Here is a 21,293-nt window from a genome sequence, read left to right on the forward strand (position 1 = left end):
GGCAGTGTTGGATCCTTCCCCTCCTTAGGTAAAACCACGATAATGGCCTCTGATAATGTACCTTTTGTTTCTCCTGTCTCATTGATCTCCTGGAACATGTGTAGGAGTGGTTGTTTCACTACAGAAGAGAAGCATTTATAGAATCTGGCAGTGAACCCGTCGGGTCCGGGAGCCTTTCCACTTTTTAGCGATTTTATGGCCTTCTCAATTTCCAAGCTCGTAATTGGGCCATTGATGACTGCTTGTTCTTCTGAGGAGAGAGAAGGTAGCTTGCATTCTCCTAGATAGTGTTTGATCTTGTTACCTTCGACTTCCGTGTTCTTGGCGTACAGGCGTTCGTAAAAATCTTTAAATATATACGCAGTTTTGATAGGGTCGGAGTGAGCTACTCCCAACTGGTCTACGATAGCGTTTATCGTGTTTTTCTGCACTTTGAATTTAAGATAGGCTGCTAAACTTTTCCCAGCTTTATTCAATTCACATAATTTAAACCGTTTTCTCTTGTTTAGCCACACCCCTGCTCTCTCGCTCACTATCTTATTGTACTCATACTTTTTGTTGGCTACCTTATTGAGTGTCTCTTCTTTCCTATCATGCAGATGTCTGGCCTCTAACGAAGCTATTTCTCTCTCAAGGTCTTCTAGCTTCTTGGTGTGGTTTTTGTTCATGGCTGATTTAATTTTAATAATGACCCCTCTAATTGTACTTTTTAATGCCTCCCAACGGGTCAAATCAGTAGTGTCCCCCCTGTTGGTGTACCAGATATTCCATGATGGCAACTTTCTGTCTGATTTCTAATACATATACTGTCTTACAGCATTCTCAGCGGCCCACATCCCATGGATATCAGATGCGGTGGCCTTGAGACCTGGAAGAGGATATAACGCCAGAAGGTGGGCTCGACTATGACGGAATATCCCAAAGATATACCAGAGCATGCTGCAACATGAGTCAGCATATAAGTTAATGATGCAGTGGTATTACACCCCTACCCGCTTGCACCAAATGTTCCCAAACTCCCCACCAACCTGTTGGAGGTGCCAGGGAGATAGAGGTGACTTTATTCACATTCGGTGGTCATGCCCGAGTCTCACAATGTTTTGGAAGGAGGTCCTTAGCCACATCAAAGAGGTAGTGGGATTTCCATTTCCTTCCTCCCCGTCAGTCACGCTTTTAGGCATTAAACCCTCAATGCTAAATGCTATGACATACGCAGATTGGCGATTGATTCTCCATTTGCAAGGAGCCGCTAGGCAGTCAATAGCCTTATTTTGGAAGAAGCTGCATCCCCTCCACCCTTCCCCCCCCATAGCCACCTGGTTTCTTCACTTGTGAAAGGTTTTAGCCCTCGAACTGCTTACCGCCCGCATCAATCATACAGATACAAGATTCACCCGCCTTTAGCAGCCTCTCATACACTATTTCACCATGACCAGGCATTCCCAGTTGGTTCCCCCCATACTTCGGGGCTTGCAGTTGTTTGAGGATTCCCATGAACCATACTCTAGGGGCCAAAAACTGGAATACCCGGAACAGCCCACATAAGACAGATGACCTACCCTCTTAGCCCCCAATGACCCCCTAGCTTTCATTCGGGAGTCTAGATCATCCCAGCGCATCCTCGTTTTTCCCTCCCCTACCTTGAGAGAATTTCGCTCTCGGTCTTTTTTGAAATGTTATTCTTTAAATATAATTGATGACAGCTCCCTGTTGCTTTCCTAGGTTAAAGGGCTCCAATAGATAGAGGGAAGAACCTATATATTGCGACGTCATGTATAGCAAGTCCCAAATGCTTCAATCGAATTGCCAATGATAGACCCCCATTCAACACTTGGGTGACATCTCTGAGGCCTGCATGTTTTAGCAATGTTTCAATGCCTGAAATGGTTAATTAATATTCATTAGGACTGAAACCCTAAACACCTTTACATGCAACTATTTGTGTGCAGGTTAGTGTTGCTGCACTCTTTGTGCCAGGCAATACTCCATGCATGTATTTTTTTTCAAGCATAAATTACATACAAACCAGGGCACCAGTCAGGGGTACACACAGGTGTACGGCGTCCACCCACTGGTTTTACAGGGTGTACGCCGTCCACTCTGCTAAGAATTTGGGCCCCACTGAATAATTTGCGAACTCGTCCCGGTGTAACTTCCAAACACCCGGACACTTTCAGCAACGTCAGCACGTTGTCTGCTTTCCATCTCCAATAAGCGACAACATGCAGGAGGGGACAGGACTTTCTTATTTAAGTCTCCGTCTGGACCCTAAAAAGGCCGAATTTGAGGGGTCATCAGGCCTCCTTTTTTCAAGTCTCTTGGCTGGGAGCAGCCAGAAGCCTCACACGTGATGCAAATGAAGCGGAGGGGAAACAAAGGCTCACACCTTGTTAGCACTTCACACATACTTAAGAGAGGCAGCTTTTCACTTTGTTCAGTCCCTATTTAGGAGATATGCATGCGCTGTAAGAATATCAAATGTGTTGGTCTTTCCCAGTATTTACAGAAAGCAAATTGCATTGATATAGAGCTTACATACCCTGAGGAGGCGTTGAAATAATTTAAGTACCAATATTTGTTCTTGTATAGCCTACTCATCCCAATGCAGAGTGTCAGAGTGCTTTACATCAACATGCGCATATTACATGTACAATAAATTATAAACGTTTGTAAATTATTGTACAGGTTGTGTTACATAAAACTGGGTGACTGCAAGGTGTAGAAATTGCATATCATCTTCCATAGGTCACAGTTATATTATGTTATGTTAAAATCATTTGTAGAGCGCACTTATACCAAGCGGTTTCATGGCGCTGTGGACGGGATGTGGCAGTAAAATAATGACAGAAGCTTACTCGTATGTCTGAGAGAACAGAAGGGTTTTAAGGAGAGTTCTGAACTGGGTCTAAGAAATTACTTATCTGAATTCCGTGGGGAGGGAATTCCAGAATTGAGGGGCCAGGAGAGAGAATCTAAGACCACCATGTTTTTTCCGTTTGAAGGTGGGGCTGGTGAGCACGTTCAGGTGGAAGGAGCAAAGTTCACGAGAAGGGGTATAACGATGTATCAAGGAGGAGATAAATGCCGGGCCGTGACCGGCCAGGGCTTTGAAAATGGTACAACCCAATTTAAATGCACAGCGTTTGGCCACAGGGAGCCAGTGAGGGGCTTCATCAAGGGGCGGATGTGTTGGTGTCTGGGTTGATGGAAAATGAGCCTAGCTGCTTGGTTTTGCACCAGTTGTAGGTGATGGAGCTGGTACGCTGGGATGCCAACATAAAGTGAGTTGGCATAAACAATGCGGGAGATGACCAGGGCCAGAAGGACTAGAGTTAAAGTCTCGGTGGTTAGGAATCTGCAAATGTTCTAGATTCTTCGTAGGTGGAAGAAGCAGGGTGATACCACTGCACTAATATGGTATTTCATAGACAGATCTTTGCTTATTATAACCCCTAGCCTTTTTACGGATTCAGCTGGGCATGGAGGATTGCCTAGGAGAGGAGGCCAGAAGTTAGAGTTCTAAGGATTGGAGGTGCCTCCGATCAGGATCAGCTCAATCTTGTCAGGGTTGAGAGTCGCTAATGAGGATCATGGTGGCTTAAAAGTTGGAAACTGAGGTGGTAGAAGAGTCAATATCGAACACCAGCTGAAGGTCATCAGCGTAGTTAAATGCGTCAACTTTACTGTTGCTTAAGGACCGGATCAGAGTTGACATGAATAAATTAAAGAGAAGGGGTGAAAGAGAGGACCCCTGGGGAACCGCGCAGGTTAGCCTAACCTTCTCTGCCGAGAAGTTGGCGAGGCGGACTGCCTGGAATCGATTGCCCAGAAGGGAGGAGATCCACCTCGGAGTCAGTCCCTGGATGCCAGCATTGTTGACACGGTCGATGAGGAGATCATGATCGACCATGTCAAAGTCAGCTGACAAATCCAGGAGTACCAGGGCCTGGGTGATGTTTTGACTGAACCCCCTTCCTGAGGTCGTCCATGACTGCTAGTATGACTAACTCCGTAGAGTGTGCTGGTCTGAATCCTGCTTGCTGGGGATCAAGGAATTGTGAATGTTCCATAAAAGAGCTGGGGCAGTTAGCTACATGAGCTTCCAAAGTCTTACTACGGTAGGGGAGTAGCGAGATAGGGTGGAAGTTGCTCAGTATCAAGGGGTCGGCGTTGGGTTTCTTCAGGATGGGGACAATTTAGGTGAGTTTAAAAGTACCTGGGACAATGCCTTGTCTGAGAGAATTGTTGAGAAGTGTAAGTGGGGGGTCTGGGCAGGTGGAAAAAGCTTCTCGTAAGATGTGTGGGGGCAGCAATCTGTAGGGGAGCCTGATCTAACTTTTTTAGTAGGACAAAGAACTCCTCTCTAGCGATCAAAGGTATTTGATCTAGCATCTGGGAATTTTTAAACAAAGAGGTTGTTGAAAGGGTGGGAGGGGGAATGCTGCTTTTGATGGTGACAATTTTCTCCATGAAATACGAATTTAGGGAATCACATAGTGTTTGTGAGGGGACAGGTTTAGCTATCACTCTGTCCGGTTGCGAAAGTTCATCGACTATGGAAAAGATGTCTTTGGTCTTAGTAGCTGAATTTGTCATTTTCAGGGAGAAGTATGATGTCTTTGTCTGGAGGATGGAGTTTTTATAGTCTTTTAACGGAATGATGTAGGTGGCTTTTTTTTCCAGTGCATAATCTCGTCTCCAACTGCGATCGACTTGCCTAAGTGCTAATTTCTTTGTTTTGACCTCGTCGGAGAACCAGCGTTGAGCATCGTGGGTACGTTTAAGTTTGGTTCATTTCAAAGGTGCGACGATGTTGCTGGCTGGTTATAGCCAATGCTTGACGCTTGTTGCCTGATTGCATAGAGAGCCCTGTTCACAAGGGGGGGAGGCTTTTAATACGGTACTTGCCAGGCCGTGGGAGTTATCTTAATGCAGGTAAGATTTGTGCAAAAATACAAGTTTTTAAAAGCATCAGCAGTAGAGAATCCGTGCCAGTATTTACACGGTGAAACAACAAAGTTTAAAAGTATGCGCTATTGGTGGAGTAACAGCACAGTACAGCTAGCAGCGTCACCTGGAGTTAGGGTTCTGCCGCGTCCGCTGCGCTGCGCTCAAGCATCGACCTAAATAGTGGTGAGGCGCGGAAGACTAGCGCGCTGACCACTACCGGAAGTGCCTGCCCTTACTGAGACTCCCGAAAAGCCCTCCGCTCAACTGCACTTGCCGCGTCGGACCGTGGCGTGGAAGTTATCTTAATGCAGGTAAGATTTGTGCAAAAATACAAGTTTTTAAAAGCATCAGCAGTAGAGGATCCGTGAAAGTATTTACACGGTGAAACAACAAAGTTTAAAAGTATGCGCAATTGGTGGAGTAACAGCACAGCACAGCTAGAGGCGTCACCTGGAGTTAGGGTTCTGCCACAGTGCTATTATCCTCGCAATGCGTTCAAACGTACACATGATAGACCTAAACATATATGTGAAGGTTTTAGATATGATGTCACTTCTTGTGATGCCACTTCCTGTAAAGTCGTGGCTTGTGATGCCACTCTCTATGATGTCAATTCCTGTGATGGCATGTGTGATATCATGCGCTGTGATGTTCTGCGCGGTGATGTCATGCGCAGTGATGTCGCGCGCCATGATGTCACTTGCATACTACCTAACTAGGTTAGTCCACCACTTTTTGTTTTTTAGGACATGTGCCCTGATACCAACCCATATGAGGAACTTCCTCATATTATAAAAATTTGTATTGTTTCCTAAAGTGGGGAAGTGTGGCTCACTGGTTAGAAGCGGCAGACCCTTAAGCAGAGGTCGGCCCGGGACCAGGGTTCAATTCCCGACGTGGCAGGGTCTTGGGTCAATGTCTGCGGACTCGATAATTCTCGCCTAGGTGCCTACGCTAACCATGGGTCCCACTCTGTAACTCTGGGAAATAGCTTGCTTAATCTCCACAACGGCCCTAGCTGCGCCGGGGATGCCTGGCTTCACCTTGGGGGTGCCCTCTCACAGGGAAAGCCAGGACGGGTTCCCCAGCGGTATACAGCGCCAGGACGCCACGTAACGAGGTAACGGTGCGCTTTACAAGTATACATACATTACATTACATTACATAATTAGGCCCCTATTGAGTCTGATGAGGATGGCAGATAGTGTAGTCACACTTGTATTCAACATGCAGAGCTTGAGGAACAGAATAAGTGAATCATGGGTGGTAACCCTTGACGAATATGGGACTACAGGGTAGAAGTTTATCTAAATTTCCTATGTTTTTCTGATTGTGTACTTTTCTTCAGAAAGGAGCGTATTCCACAAAATGGCAACACCAAAGGAAGGTTCCCAGTGTACTCTGAAGACCATCTTAATAGTTTTGCATTTCGATTGATAACCTTCCATAAATTAGGCTCCATTAACCAATATTTTCTCATTCGTGAGTCAGCATTACCAAAAAAAAGTCCAAAGCTCGGGACTCAAATCTGTTCCAGATTCACAAAGGCAGAGTTGACATAGTTCTGCGTGCTTGAATGCCATTTGTGAGTGCAGAAGTTCTGCGAGCTATTCTAATTTTTCCGGAGTTGAAAGTGACAGCTATGACCTCTTTAATGAGTGCCCAGTGCTGGCCTTTTAGCCCCCTAAGAGCGCCTTCACAAATACGTGAAATATAACTTCACTAGAGAGCAACATTTAACACTTGATACCCTAGCCAAACGTGACGACATCTACATCAAACCTGCCGATAAGGGAGGGAGTATAATAGTGCAGGATAAACTGGATTATGACAGAGAAGCCTTGTCACAACTGAATAATACCCTATACTACACCAAACTGAGGGGTGACCCCACTGAAAGAATAAGAACAGAAATATTGACTACCACCAAAGAGGGTCTGGATGGTATGTGGTTAAGTCAAAAAGAATTCGACTACCTGAATAAAAAGGACTATACCATCCCAGCATTTTATACACTCCCAAAGATACATAAGAGTGCAGAACAACCCCCGGGGAGACCTATTGTGGCGGGTTGTGGATCTATATTGCAACCCCTTGTGGAGTATGTAGACTATTTCATAAAACCCTTTGTGGCACAAACCAAATCATACACTAAAGATAGCATTAGTGTGATTAATGCGTTGGAAGGAGAAATGTTTGACCCGAATAATAACATCTTAGTGACAATGGATATTGAGAGTTTATACTCCAATATACCACAAAACGAAGCCTTACATATCATTGATAAAGTACTGCAGAATCAAGCCCGTCCCATGCAGGTACCAGTGGAATTTGTGACCAAGTGTGCTAAGATAGCATTAGAAAGGAATTACTTCATATTCAATGAAGATTTCTATGGTCAACGTAAAGGGGTGGCTATGGGGGCGATTTTCGCCCCTGATATAGCAAATCTATACGTAGCAGATTTTGAAGAGAAAGTAATTTTTAATAACAACCCTTTTGACAAACAAGTTAAAAAATATCTAAGATATATAGACGATGTTTGTTTAATCTGGGAAGGCCCAGAAGATCATCTCTTATCTTTTCATGCATGGCTCAATGAACAGAATCCAAACCTACGTTTCACAATTGAATACAATAATCAATCCATAAACTTTTTGGATCTTAATATCAAACATGACAATGGTTTCTTGATAGTAGATCTATACACTAAGCCTACAGCACGTAACACCTTGCTTAAATATTCAAGCTACCACCCGAGAAATCTGAGAGATAACCTCCCTTTTGGACAATTCTTGCGAATTAAACGCAATTGTACCAGAAGGGAGGATTATTTCAGGGAAGCCAAGATTCTCCAACAGAAATTGAGTGCGAGACAGTATCCATATAGACTAGTCAAACGAGCACTTAAACGTGCGTGGTATTATGACCGTACGGCATTACTTGAGGAAAATAAGAGGAAGGAGGAAACTGATAACACCATTGCTTGTGTCACCACTTTTGGCACAGAATCTAATCAGATAAAGAGAATTATTTTGAAAAATTGGCATCTGATACAAAAAGTTGAGCCCCAATTAAATCCTCCTAGGTTTGCGTTTAAACGAGCAAGAAACCTCCGGGACCATTTGGTTAAGACCTACAGGGAGCCCAAACCTGTCACTCTATATAATCAATGGGGGCTTCCACCTGTTGTGGGACACTATCCATGCGGACAATGTGCCGCATGTGATACCACCACACCTACTAAACTATGTGTAGTAAATGGAAAACAAATCGTATTCAAACACCATTCCAATTGCCTCACAAAAAACGTCATCTACGGTATAGAATGCCCATGCAAACTGCTGTACATAGGCAAGACTACCCAAGAAGTGAGGAAAAGAATAATCCAACATCAATCCCGCATTAGGTGTAAAGTAGTAACAGCCCCATTGGTAGAACATTACATACAACAGTCCCATGGTCCCAAAGACATGCAATGGTTTGTAATTGAGGTGGTCAAAGGTTCTAAAAGGAGGACCAATGTGGATCGTCTACTTACACTAAAAGAGAACAAATGGATTTGGATTGGAAAGACAGTGGAATCTGGTTTGAACCAATGTGTAGAGTGGCATAATTTGGCAACCCTTTAAGGTTTTGATGTCTGTTCAGTTGATTATATCTGTTGTAAATTGAAGAAACACTGAGATTTGAGCGAGTAGTGGGTATTCTTAGACCGGACCTGGTCTTGATATTCACCTTGTTAATTTTAAACTGTTTTACATTTTCTGACATTGTTCCCGGACTTTGAGCTGTATATTTCCTGCACATAACGTTATATATTTCACAATTTAGGATGAGTCTATTCCTTTATACCGGGGTTGCATTATACTTGTTACTCCCTGTTAAGATGGCCGCCATGCTCAATGTAGTTGTTGTTATATTGTGCGCATGCGCGTAAACGCGAGAGCTCATTATTGACGCTCTCGAGCCGTTCTCCTGACACCGACGGAGACCTGATTGTTACGGTCGCGTCTTGGAAGCCGACTAAGTAAGTTCCCTGCTCTAGACACCGTCCTAAACTAGAGAATTGGACCAGAAGTTATAGAAGTTATAGAACGGTTTAGTGATTCGAGTTTATTTGCTTTTATCTTTTATAGTTTATATGGTCTGGCAGACGGTCAGAAAACCGAGGTGTGTCCCGGTACACCTGATCATTTAAACTTACTCCCGATTGTCAAGGGGAATTATTGTGGAGGTAAGCTATATTAGAGTGTCTTTACTGAGCACACTGTGTTATTTGAAGGTGTCATGGCTAGGACTTCTTTTACATTTGGAATTTATGCATTCTTTTACATTTGGAATTTATGCATTGTCTATCCAGGAGTGGTTTCATTTACCTAAAGAAGCAATAGTGGATTAAGACTTTGGAAGACTTCCTGTCTAGTGAGTACAGAGGCTTTTTGACATGAGGTGCTAAGGAGTGAAGGGTTGTAGATATGTATATATACCCTGTAAGGTTCTTGGTCACTATGGGTGTGGTGATGGTTTTTTAGTGTAAGCAGACGATCAAATATTGGACATTAGGAGCTGGTTCTGTTATATTGACTGTATATATTGTATATGTTTTTGTAGATTTCGTGTGCAACGCTTAGTCCTGAGGATGGTCTTGGTGAAATAAATACAATAGAGACCGAAACGTCGACGCATATACACCGTTTGGTTTATACCTGTCCAAACAAGGATTTGTATATATTAAATCTATGGATTAGCCGACTACATGTACAGGAGCACTCTATGTATATATTTGTATATCACATATTGTACCAACGATGTGTTACACTACATGAAACAGATTGAATTTGTAATGTTGTTTATGTTGCCCATCATTTGTACTTCGTTAACCTTAGGTAAAAAACTAAAGAGATCGTGTTCTAAATAGTATATAAAAAGTTTTTTGAAAGATACCATGCTTCTCATGTCCTCTTCTTGAGCAAAGTACTTATATAAGACTTAATAGTGAGTAAATGAGATTTGAACAAATAATTCCTCAAGGAGCCTTTTTCTATTTGATCCCCACAGGGGTATCAGTAATTTTAGGGATGAAGTTGCACAGATGGATTAGTTACTTACCTATAATCCTAGTTCTCATCCAGGGGTATACTCATCAGAGTCATAAGCTATGAATAATCCCCGCCTATGTGCGGGATCCCGAAGCATATAGAAAATACATATAAATATATATATATATATATATATATATATATATATATATATATATATATATATATATATATATGTGAAAACATATATTTTCAGCCTAAAACATTTCCCAACTGGCAAATCTGCCGCAAAATTACATGAATTAGCATACACACAGTAGTAGTACTCTCCCAACCCCTAAGGAAGAGAGAGCGAGAGCAGTAAACATTTGCATACAACAATGCTTTACCTAAAACCTCTGATTGCTGTTATCAAGGCATATAATATCGATATCGTAAATTATGCAGACGATACTCAGTTGATCTTGTCATTTGAGGGAGAGGAGTCAACTACAGTGGAAGCTTTTCACAACTGTTTGCTGGACACGGCCCGCTGGCTGCAGGATAACTCGTTACAATTCAACGCAGGAAAGACTGAGGTGATCTTCTGTGCGGCTAACAGGATTTCTCCTCGCTTTCCTAGCAACTTTTGGCCTTCGAGTACTGTGTCCTCAATTCAGCCGGCTGCCAGAGTACGCAAACTGGGCATTATATTTGAAGACAAGCTTACTCTGGAAAGTCAGGTTAAAAAGACTAGTGCCTCCTGCTTTGCGATCATCAGATCTCTCAGAAAAATCTTCCCACTACTTCCCTCTCAGGTGCGTGCACAAGTGACCAGATGCACAATTCTCAGTAGGCTCGACTACTGCAATGCTCTCCTACTGGACTCCCCTAACTTCCTGCTGGACAGATTGCAAAGAATACAGTCAACAGCGGCCAAACTAGTGTTAGGCTTGCCTAGAAGCTCCTCGGCATCTGCAGCCTTAGCTGAACTTCTCTGGCTCCCCTTGAGACAGAGAGTTAACTTTAAGTCTCTCTGCCTTGTTTTTAAAGCCCTTCATGGGCTAGGACCTGTGCGTATGCGCAAAAATTCAACTGGTACACTCCGACAAGAACACTGCGCTCCTCTTCGGCTAGACTAGTCATGGTTCCAAGGTTTCGTAAGGTCAGATTGGGGGGCAGATCATTTGTGGTGGCAGCTGCAAAACTGTGGAATAGTCTCCCTTTGGAAATTAGGCAACTCAGAGAGATTATTCCCTTTAGAGAAAGGGTAAAAACCTGGCTGCTTCCCAGGTCGTAGTAGCCTCTCCCGGTTCTTGCACCCGCTCCCCCCTTGAGTTACGTTTCCATCGCCAGGATGCCTGCTAGGTGATAGCGCGCTTTATAAATTGAATAAATTAATAAATAAATAATTATTGCCATAGGAAAAAACCTGTAAATGCAGGCATTTGCCAGTAGGCTGCAGTATAGTGTAAAGAAAACAAAGAAAACTGACACCTTGCCTTTAAGGCATTAGAGTAGGGGTACCGTGCCTTCAAGATCTGAAGGTGACCCCCTGCTCCCATGGTGCACCACAGGTGGCAGTTGGGTCAGTTCTTTTTGGAGGTGCATAACACCTGAGTAGATCCACAGTAACATCTCATAACTTTATGAACATGCTCGTCCGGGGAGGTGGGCGGGAGTTTATGACTTTGATGAGTATACCCCTGGATGAGAACTAGGATTACAGGTAAGTAACTAATTCTTCTCATCCAGGGGATACTCATCAATAGTCATAATCTATGAATAGATTAGCAAGCTTATACCCAAAGTCTCGCGGACGAGCAAAAAGGTTTACATAGAGACAGCAATGTCTGCGACCAGCTGATCAAAAGTGCGTTCCCCGTGAGCCCTGTTGGGGAACCTGGACGCGAAGACGGGGCATTTTGCATTTGCGGCGTCTGCGAACAAGTCTATGTCTGGTACGCCCCATAGATGAAAGACCTCCTGCGCAACTTCTTCATTGAGCACCCAATCGTGCGCTTCTACGAAGTCTCTGCTTAGGCAGTCCGCTTGGACATTTTGTATTCAAGGTAGATGACCTCTTGACAGGAGCCAGTGCCAGATGGCTTGCGCTTCCAGGGATAGTACTCTTGACCTGGTGCGTCCCTGCTTGTTCAGATAAAACATGGTTGTTGTGTTGTCCGTCTGAACTTGGATGTAATTGGTGCGCAGAGATGGGTAAAGAGATTTGAGCGCCAGATGAACGGCTCGAAGCTCGAGGAAGTTGATGTGGTAGCCTCGCTCTACTTCGGACCAGAGGCCTTCAACCTGAAGCTGGCCCATATGACCACCCCACCCTTGAAGAGAGGCATCCATGATCACTGACTGCGATGGAGGAGGGCGATGGAATGGAACTCCCTGGAGAAGGTTGGAGCGTTTCATCCACCATTTGATTGAGTCTTTGGCACCTTGTGGAAGAGAGACAAGGTCCTCCCAGTGACCTGACCTCTGAGACCATTGGTCCTCGAGAGCCTGCTGCAGAGGCCTTATGTGAAGGAATGCATTGGGCACAATGTAGATGCACGAGGCCATTGATCACAGGAGAGAGGACACTTGTCTGGCTGTGGAACTGTGATTGTCCAGTAGAAGATGATACTTCAGAAGCATGGATGACAATCTCTCCTTCGAAGGACACACGCTTGCTTGAACGGAGTCCAGGGAGGCGCCCAGGCAATTAATCCGTTGGGAAGGATTCAGTACTGATTTCTTGAAGTTGGCCTGTAACCCCAATGAGTTCATCAGGCTGAGACAAACGAAAGATGGTCTTGAAGCAGAGCCGGAGTGGAGCTTTTCAGCAGCCAATCGTCTAGATAAGGATAGACAAAGATCTTCCGCCTGCGGAGAAAACCAGCCACCACCACCATGCACTTGAGAATGTCCGTGGCGCGGATTTGAGGCCAAACGGAAGCACTCGATACTGGTAGTGCTGGTGCCCGATCTGAAACCTGAGAAACGTTCGGTGCCTCACTGAGACAGGTATGTGAAAGTAAGCATCCTGCATGTCGATGGCACACATCCAGTCCCCCTGATGGAGATGGGGAAAGATCTGATGCAGGGCTAGCCTGCGGAATTGTTCTTTCCGGATGAATCTGTTTAGTAGCCGTAGGTCTAGAATGGGCCCGTATTCTTTGACAGCGTCTCTTTTTTGGACAAGAAAATAGCGGGAGTAGACTCCTTGATTCCTCTGCATGGAAGGAACCTCCTCTATAGCCTTCTTCTTGAGGAGGGCAGAGACTTCGTCCTGCAGCAGCTGACTGTGGAAACAGGGAAGTAGCTTTACTTGAGGAAAAACCTGTGGAGGAGGGAACTTGAACCTCAGAAAGTAACCATGCTGCACAATATTCAGCACCCATCTGTCCTTTGTTATGGATCTCCACTCTTCCAGATGATGAGAAACACTCCCTCCCACCAGAGTGGCGAACAGTTGTGGAGGAAGCAACAGCTGAGGGTTTTGGAGGCTGTTTGGAGGCAGACTGCTGCTTGTTATTGTTGCCTCTGCCTCTGCCAGGACGTCTCTGCTAGAATTGGGTTTTCTGTTGAGTTTGGGAAAACCATTGAGGGGTTTGAACCCTCTGCTGGTAAGGACGCTTATCCCCTTGACGGAAGCGCTTTTTAAATTCCTTACGCTTTTCCAAACCCACAGCCTTCACAGTGTCCATTTCGGATTTCATTTTGGTCATTTCATCGTCAGTGTGTTAACCAAAGAGAGAAGAACCATTAAAGGGGAGGTTCAAGATTTTCTTTTGAGCATCCGGTTTGAGGTCCGTGAGGCGGAGCCACATCGAACGCCGTGAACATATTCCATGGGAGTAGCCATGGGCCCCGAGGTCAGAGGCGTCTGCCGCGGCACTAATGACCTGGTTGGCTACGAGTCCTCCCTCCTGTAGGATTTTGACAAAATCCTGTCGGTCTTCTTTCGGAAGCTTCTCTGTGAAGCGAGTAAAGGAGTCCCAGAGGGACCTATCGTACCTCCCAAGTAGAGCAGAAGCACTGGCCACCTTCATATATGAAGCACAGGTGCTGCATACCTTCCTGCCAAACGAATCCATTAGTTTGCTGTCCTTCTCTGGGGGTACCGAAGATGAGGTAGAGGCTGAATGAGACTTCATGGCAGCCGCCACGAAAACTGAATCAGCGAGAGGATCTGATCTTAGGAACAAGGGATCCTCTGCGGGCGCCTTGTACTTCTTGGCAAGCCTTGATGGAACAGAATCTACCACTGCAGGCGTGAGGAAGGTAGCCATCGCCGGTTCAAGGAAGCTGGGCACCAGAGGCAGCAGAGGTCTAGGCACTGTCCGGTGATGAAGTGTGTCGAAAATTATAGAAGTAGGGACCACAGGAGTATGCAGAGAGATGTTCAGCTTCTTTGCTCCCCTGCCCAGCACATCTGTGAAGGTTGCGATGTCATCAATAGGTGAGACTCTTGACGGAGGAGTGGAGGAGAAGGTCCGAGAATAGTCCCGCACCGTAGACCTCGTGGAAGAGGACCAAGTTGGAGATATGGGGCCAGATGTAGGACGGCAAATACCGGTCGGTAACGGCCGATTTCGGCCATTACCGACCGGTATTTGCTGTTTGACATGTAGGGGGCCTTATAATGACAGAATCTGTATATTTACCGATTTGGTAAATTTACAGATTCTGTAAAATACTGAATCGGTAAATTTACCAAATCTGTAAATACAGATGTAGGTGGCACTTTAAACAGTGCCACAGCCCTTACCGATTCGTTATTTACCACCAAATACTATTTGGTGGTAAATAACGAATACCTGTGTACATGCACATCTGTGCATGTACACCTGTGCCATGTGACACACAGACATGCCCTAAGGGCATGTCTGTGTGTCACATGGCACACAAGCCTGAATCAGGGGTGCAACAGGGTGTCAAAGTGACACTCTGTCCCCCTTGCAAAATCGGTAATTTTACCGAATCGGTATTTACCGATTCGGTAATTGACATTGATTCCTCAATGGCAATTAACGAATTGGTAAACACTGATTCGGTAATTACCGAATCATACAGATTCTGTAAAAATTACAGATTTTTTACCTATATCTAATTTACCGAATCTAGGCCTAGATGTAGGTAATAGCAAATTACCGAATGGTAAATACCGAATTTTACCGATTCGGTATTTACTATTCGGTAATTGCTATGTAGGTAAAAAATTTGGTAAAAATACCGAATCGGTAAGATTCGGTAATTACTGATTCGGTAATTACCGAATCGGTATTTGCCATTGATTCCTATGGGCCTTGAAGCCCATAGGATTCAATAGCAAATACCGATTCGGTAATTACCGAATCTGTAAAATTACCGATTTTACAAGGGGGACAGGGTGTCACTTTGACACCCTGTTGCACCCCCTGTTACTGGCTTGTGTGCCATGTGACACACACACATGCCCTTAGGGCATGTCTGTGTGCCACATGGCAAAGGTGTACATGCACAGATGTGCATGTACACTGGAATTCGTTATTTACCATGTAATAGTATTACATGGTAAATAACTATTTCCAGTGCCACCTACATCTGTATTTACCGATTCTGTAAATGTACCGATTCGGCATTTTACAGAATCGGTAAATTTACCGAATCGGTAGATATACCGGTTCTGTATGTTTTAAGGACCCTACATCTCCATTAGCAAATACCGGTCGGTAACGGCCGAAATTGGCCGTTATCCGACCGGTATTTGCCGAACTATGGGCCAGATGCATCAAGCATCCATTTTGCGATTCCTTATTAGCGAAAAATAAGGAATTGCTAATAAGGAATAGCAAAATGGAATGCATCAAGCAATCACTATAAAATTAGCGATTCCTTAGAATTCCTTAATTGCGACTCGCAAATTGCGAGTCACAATTAATGAATACCTCCCCATTAATTCCTATGGGCCTAGAGGCCCATAGGAATGAATGGGAAGACAATCTCAATTTGCGAATCGCAATTAGCGATTCGCAAATTGAGATTGCGAGTTCAAGGGTGCAGGGGTGTCCAAAGGACACCCTGTTCCACCCCTGAATGTGATCTGTGCACATATGTTGCGCACACACATGCCCTTAGGGTATGTGTGTGCGCAACATGAAACTTTGAAAAATGCACTTTTGTGCATTTTTCAAAGTTTTTGCAAATTAGCATGAAGTTGTACTTCGTGGTAATTTGCGTGCCCTATTAGCGAATTCGCTATTTTTGATACTTTCATGCATTGCATTTAAGGAATCTCAATTTGAGATTCCTTAAATGCAAACAATCGCAATTTAGCGAATTCTCTATTTGCGATTTTTGCATTTGGGATGATGCATCCCAAATGCAAAAATTGCACTCGCAAAGGGCCAGATTCTGAGAATCTGGCCCTTTTGCGAGCGCATTTCGCTTGATGCATCTGGCCCTATATCTGGCCCCTAGAATACCGAATCGGTAAAATTCGGTATTCTAGAGTCGGTAAATCAGATTTACCTACATGGGGCCCTAAGTAAACTATCAGAAGTCTATGAGGAAATCCATTAGAGCTGGTGGTGATTAGAGGGCTTGTTTTGTTGCTATACCAAACGTGAAGCTTGACTAGTGGGGAAATGAGCAGAGCGCCCCCTCTTTTCATAGGCACATGGGGCATGGGCTGTCTTTACATGTAAACTTGTTTCTCATGGGAATAAAATAGCAACACCAAAGAAACATGTTCGATTTCACAAACAATTCGGTGAGTGCAGATAAGCTCTACTGATAGGGGTTTGGGAGACAGGCACACGGGAAGGGATCGGGAAACAGTAAACTTCCTTTGTCGTGTGCCAATGTGGGACTAGGCTTACATGTTTTGTGAATCGAGCCACTAAATTGTAGCAGAATGAATATAGAAAATCATAACATAAATTAGCCTAAGCCTGGGTCTAATTTAATTAATTTCATTTCTTAAAATGCCTAGAGACTGATCAGCTCAGGCAAAAGGGGGCGCGAAGGTCGAAGCCCTGCTTAAAACAGGCCCGCAGATTGTCAGGGGACCGAGTGACAGTAAAAGAGCACAGCGAGACAGACACGCTCTTTGTTTCGTGGAAGAGACATTTATTTTGAGGCTCATGAACAGGCTGTGCGGTGTTACACCTCTTTAGGATCAGATGAAATGCCAGGGGGTGTGCTTACCTGTCAGCTAATACCCTGGTTTCCAAAGACCTGCGATTGCAGAGGATGATTGGTAGGTCTTATCTGTGTAGACGTTTGAGTGTGTCTGAGAGGCCGCATGCGTATGTCTGCTTCCGGGAGATGTCAAGTGCAGGTGCAGAGGAACAAGCAATCAGCAGGAAGTAACGCGCTGCGTAAGTGCGTAGATCGTGGCAGAGCGGCACGGTCAACCTGTTCAGCACATACCGATACCAGAAATGTGATGCAACATAGACGTGGAGGTTTGTTTACTACGCAGCCGGCTATCTGCAGTAGGGCATTCGTTTAAAGCTTATGAATGATGTACATCAGCAGAGGAAGTTGAACGCACACAAGCTGAAAAGACACAGTGTTCCAAAGGTATGCTTCGTATGCAAAGGTTACACGCTGCTTTGCAAGAACAATTCACTTAAACTGTTCCTCCATCCTGCTTGAGTTTGCTACCTGTGGCGGCTCCTCTGCTAAGGCAGAGCTGCAACAGCTTCACAGCTTCAGCTGCAAGCTGAATACAAAAAACAAAATTATAATAATTTATTCGGCTTGCAGTTGAAGGGGCGGGTGTGGCGGGGCTCCCCGCACTTCACAGGGAGGAGGAGTGGTGGCAGCACCAAAAGTGCACATGAGGCTTTGGACAGCTGTCTAGGGCCAGCCAAAGCATCTTGCACTGTGAATGTTCTCCACCCAGGCTGCACTACTACAGCCTGGGTGAAGAACATGCCCAGCCTGCCAGTCACTGTCTGAGCATGAACCACAGCTCTCAGTCCAATCACAACGCTGCTAAGGCTGCATTGTTATTGGCCAGGGGATTCTGAAAGGCTGCATGCTTCTCTCCCTGGTTCCATGCTACTCCAGAGAAGGCGGAAGAGAGGCGGCAGTTGGCAGTATAAAGGTAAGTGGTAATTATTTTAATCTCCCCCTTGGTCCCCGCACTCCACCCCATCTTTTGGGTAGCAGCCGCTACTGCTGTACACTGAGAAGACTGGTAAAGGTTCAGAGTATTGCATTCAATCTTATAAAGCACTTTTTAGGTCTTGCGTATCAGACAGCACAGACTGTCTGCTGGCAAAAGACCAATTGTCAGCTTAATGTGGGCTTACAGCCTGCCTATTACTTACCATTGGTTGACTTTACTGTCACTCTCATTTGTTTGCTTTTCATTTGTTAACTTGTGATGGCTTTACTTCCTTTTCTTGTGCTTGTCCCACCTGTACGCATTACTTGTGCCCTTGTACTGCTTGCTTTTTAAACACACCTTTTTTCATTTGGGTTAAGCAGTCCATTAGAGCTCATGATTTTTCCAGCTGTCTCCCTTATGTACGTCTCTCCCCTGGCCGCATGCTTCATTGCACTCTGTAACCCATGTGCTTCTCTCCCACCTCCTCCATATTTCTCTCCTTTGCCAGTTGCCGCTTCCCACAACCTCTGCAAACTGTGTTGCTTCCATCCCCTGTAATGTCGTAACTGTACCTTAACACCAGGGTGCCAGGACTCCAGTGACAATGTAAGCAAGCAAAGAACAGGATATAGGGACCGGAAATGGAGAGGACTAGCGGAGGCGGGGGAAGAATCAGAGAGATTCAGGGCGCAGCTGTAGTTGTCCTAGATTAAGGCATTAATTATTTCAAATAAATAGCAATACATTATAACTGCCTCTCAGTGTTGGCTATTCTATCCATGAGAAGTGATCTGGTGACGAGGGTGGGCGTCAAGCGACTACTGTAACTACTGCCAGGAGGAACGTGACTGTGGGAGCCCACCTTGTTCTCCTCCTCACCTACCCAGTGTCATGCGGATGCTTGCAATCAGTTCACCGCATCACAGATTTCCTGTGTCTGAGCAGAGTACAGCACTATGTGACTGTGAGTGCCTACCTCGCTCTGCCCACAGCAAGTGTCTTGTGCCATTGGGAGCCCACCCCTGTCAAGTGCCGTTCCTATTTTGACTGCAGCCTCAAACCACATAATTTCCCCATAGCTCCTGGGGTAAGCTGGGCACCTTCGACGCAGTCTGTCATTGCACCCTCATACAACGCCTCAGCAACGTCGGAATACAAGGAAAAGCATTGGACTGGATCATCTCGTTCCTCGCTGGAAGAACCCAGAGAGTCAGCCTCCCCCCTTTTAGATCAGAGGCCACCGAAGTCATCTGCGGCGTACCACAAGGATCTTCACTCAGTCCCACCCTCTTCAATGTATACATGAGTCCCCTCGCATCCATCGCGCACCAACACAACCTCAACATCATCTCCTACGCAGACGACACCCAGCTGATCCTCTCCCTCACCAAAGACCCAAACACCGCCAAAACCAACTTACACGAAGGAATGAAAGAAGTAGCCGAGTGGATGAAGAACATCCGTTTAAAACTGAACTTGGACAAAACGGAAGTCCTCATCTTAGGTTCATCCCCCTCTGCTTGGGACGACTCATGGTGGCCACCGGCCCGGGGAACTGCACCCATACCTACGGACCACGCACGTAACCTGGGCTTCATCCTGGACTCCTCCCTCTCGATGACCAGACAAGTCAACGCCGTCTCATCATCTTGCTTCAATATCCTACGCATGCTCAAAAAAATCTTCAGTTGGATCCCCACCGAAGCAAGAAAGACGGTCACCCACGCACTGGTCACAAGCCGACTGGATTACGGAAACACCCTTTACGCCGGAACCACAGACAAACAACAGAAAAAACTCCAACGCATCCAAAACGCCTCAGCCAGACTCATACTAGACATCCCCCGCCAAGCTCACATTTCCGTCACCTGAAAGACCTCCACTGGCTCCCTGTAAACAAGAGAATAACGTTCCGTCTCCTCACCCACGCACACAAAGCCCTCTACGACCTAGGACCCGAATGCCTCAACACGCGCCTGTCCTTTTACACCCCCATCCGACAACTACGATCGTCCAATCAAGCCCTTGCCGTAATTCGGCGCATCCATAGATCCACCATGGGGGGAAGATCCTTCTCCTACATAGCGGCCAAAACCTGGAATTCTCTCCCCACCCACCTCCGCCTTACACAGAACCACCTCTCCTTCAGAAAGCAACTAAAAACTTGGATATTCGATAAGTAAAGTACCCCCCTCCCTCAAGCGCCTTGAGACCCTCTGGGTGAGTAGTGCGCTATACAAATTTTTGAACTTGAACTTGAACTTATATATTTCTTGCTAGATTGCAGCTTAAATTCTACATGCATTTGTCTGCTCCCCTCGGTGTTCGTCTTAAAATCAGACAGCTCTGCGAACGAGCTGCGAAAAAACGGAGGTGGCCATTTTAAAGTCAGGCACTATTGCTGCACCTCACTGCTTCACAATCTACAGTGCTCACACAGCCTTCTGATGCCTGTTTTATGCATCCACAAAGTGGAGGATTAATTTACATCATTCATATCTCCTATTCTCAGAGCAACTGCCTTTATCACATACAACTTCTGAAATCCACTTATACATTGGTGTTTGCTCACTTCAGCAAAGCCCATGTCAACGCCTCCGAACAACCCGCAAAACAGCTAACCACGACCAGCCCACTGGAACCGCTGTCTCTCACATCTGGTAGTGGCATAGGGCCTCGCTGGCAAGAATGGCCAGCTGACTTTGAAGATTTCATGACAGGGTCACAAGTCAAGGACACAAATCAGCAACTTATCGCCCTGCACAAGCTCATAGTCAAAGATGTAGGACAGATCATCAAAGAATTACCGGCGGATGTGTCAGCATCATATCAAAATGTCTGCGAGGCACTCAATAGAAAGTTTCTCCACAAACGCAATATTGACTACGAATGTTACACTTTCAACTTTGCCTCTCAAAAAAAGGATGAATCTATGGGGGAATTCATCACAGATCTCAGACGTCTTGCTCTCTAATGTAAATATGGCATCTTTACCACTGAAGATGCTCTTTACCCGCGGATCATAGAGGGATGTCACTCGAAATCGCTATGTCGACACCTCTTAAAGAAAATATACTCTCTTGATGAAATAGAAGAGCTGACCAGAGTCAATGATCAAGCTGAAGAACATGCAAAAACATGGAAGTGGGAAAAGCAGAAAAAAGAGAACAGGCATTCCGACTCCAGACATAAAGCAAGGAGCACTGCTCGCCTATACACCAACA

General features: G+C 45.3%; 1 pseudogene; it reads right to left on the bottom strand.

Moving 5' to 3' along the window:
* Window positions 1–811: 811 nt before the first annotated feature.
* The window catches only part of LOC147751037 (uncharacterized), a 35,001-nt pseudogene continuing 14,519 nt past the window's right edge, over window positions 812–21,293 (bottom strand).

Source organism: Lissotriton vulgaris, chromosome 1_1 (genome assembly GCF_964263255.1).
Source record: "Lissotriton vulgaris chromosome 1_1, aLisVul1.2, whole genome shotgun sequence".
Taxonomy (NCBI): Eukaryota; Metazoa; Chordata; class Amphibia; order Caudata; family Salamandridae; genus Lissotriton; species Lissotriton vulgaris.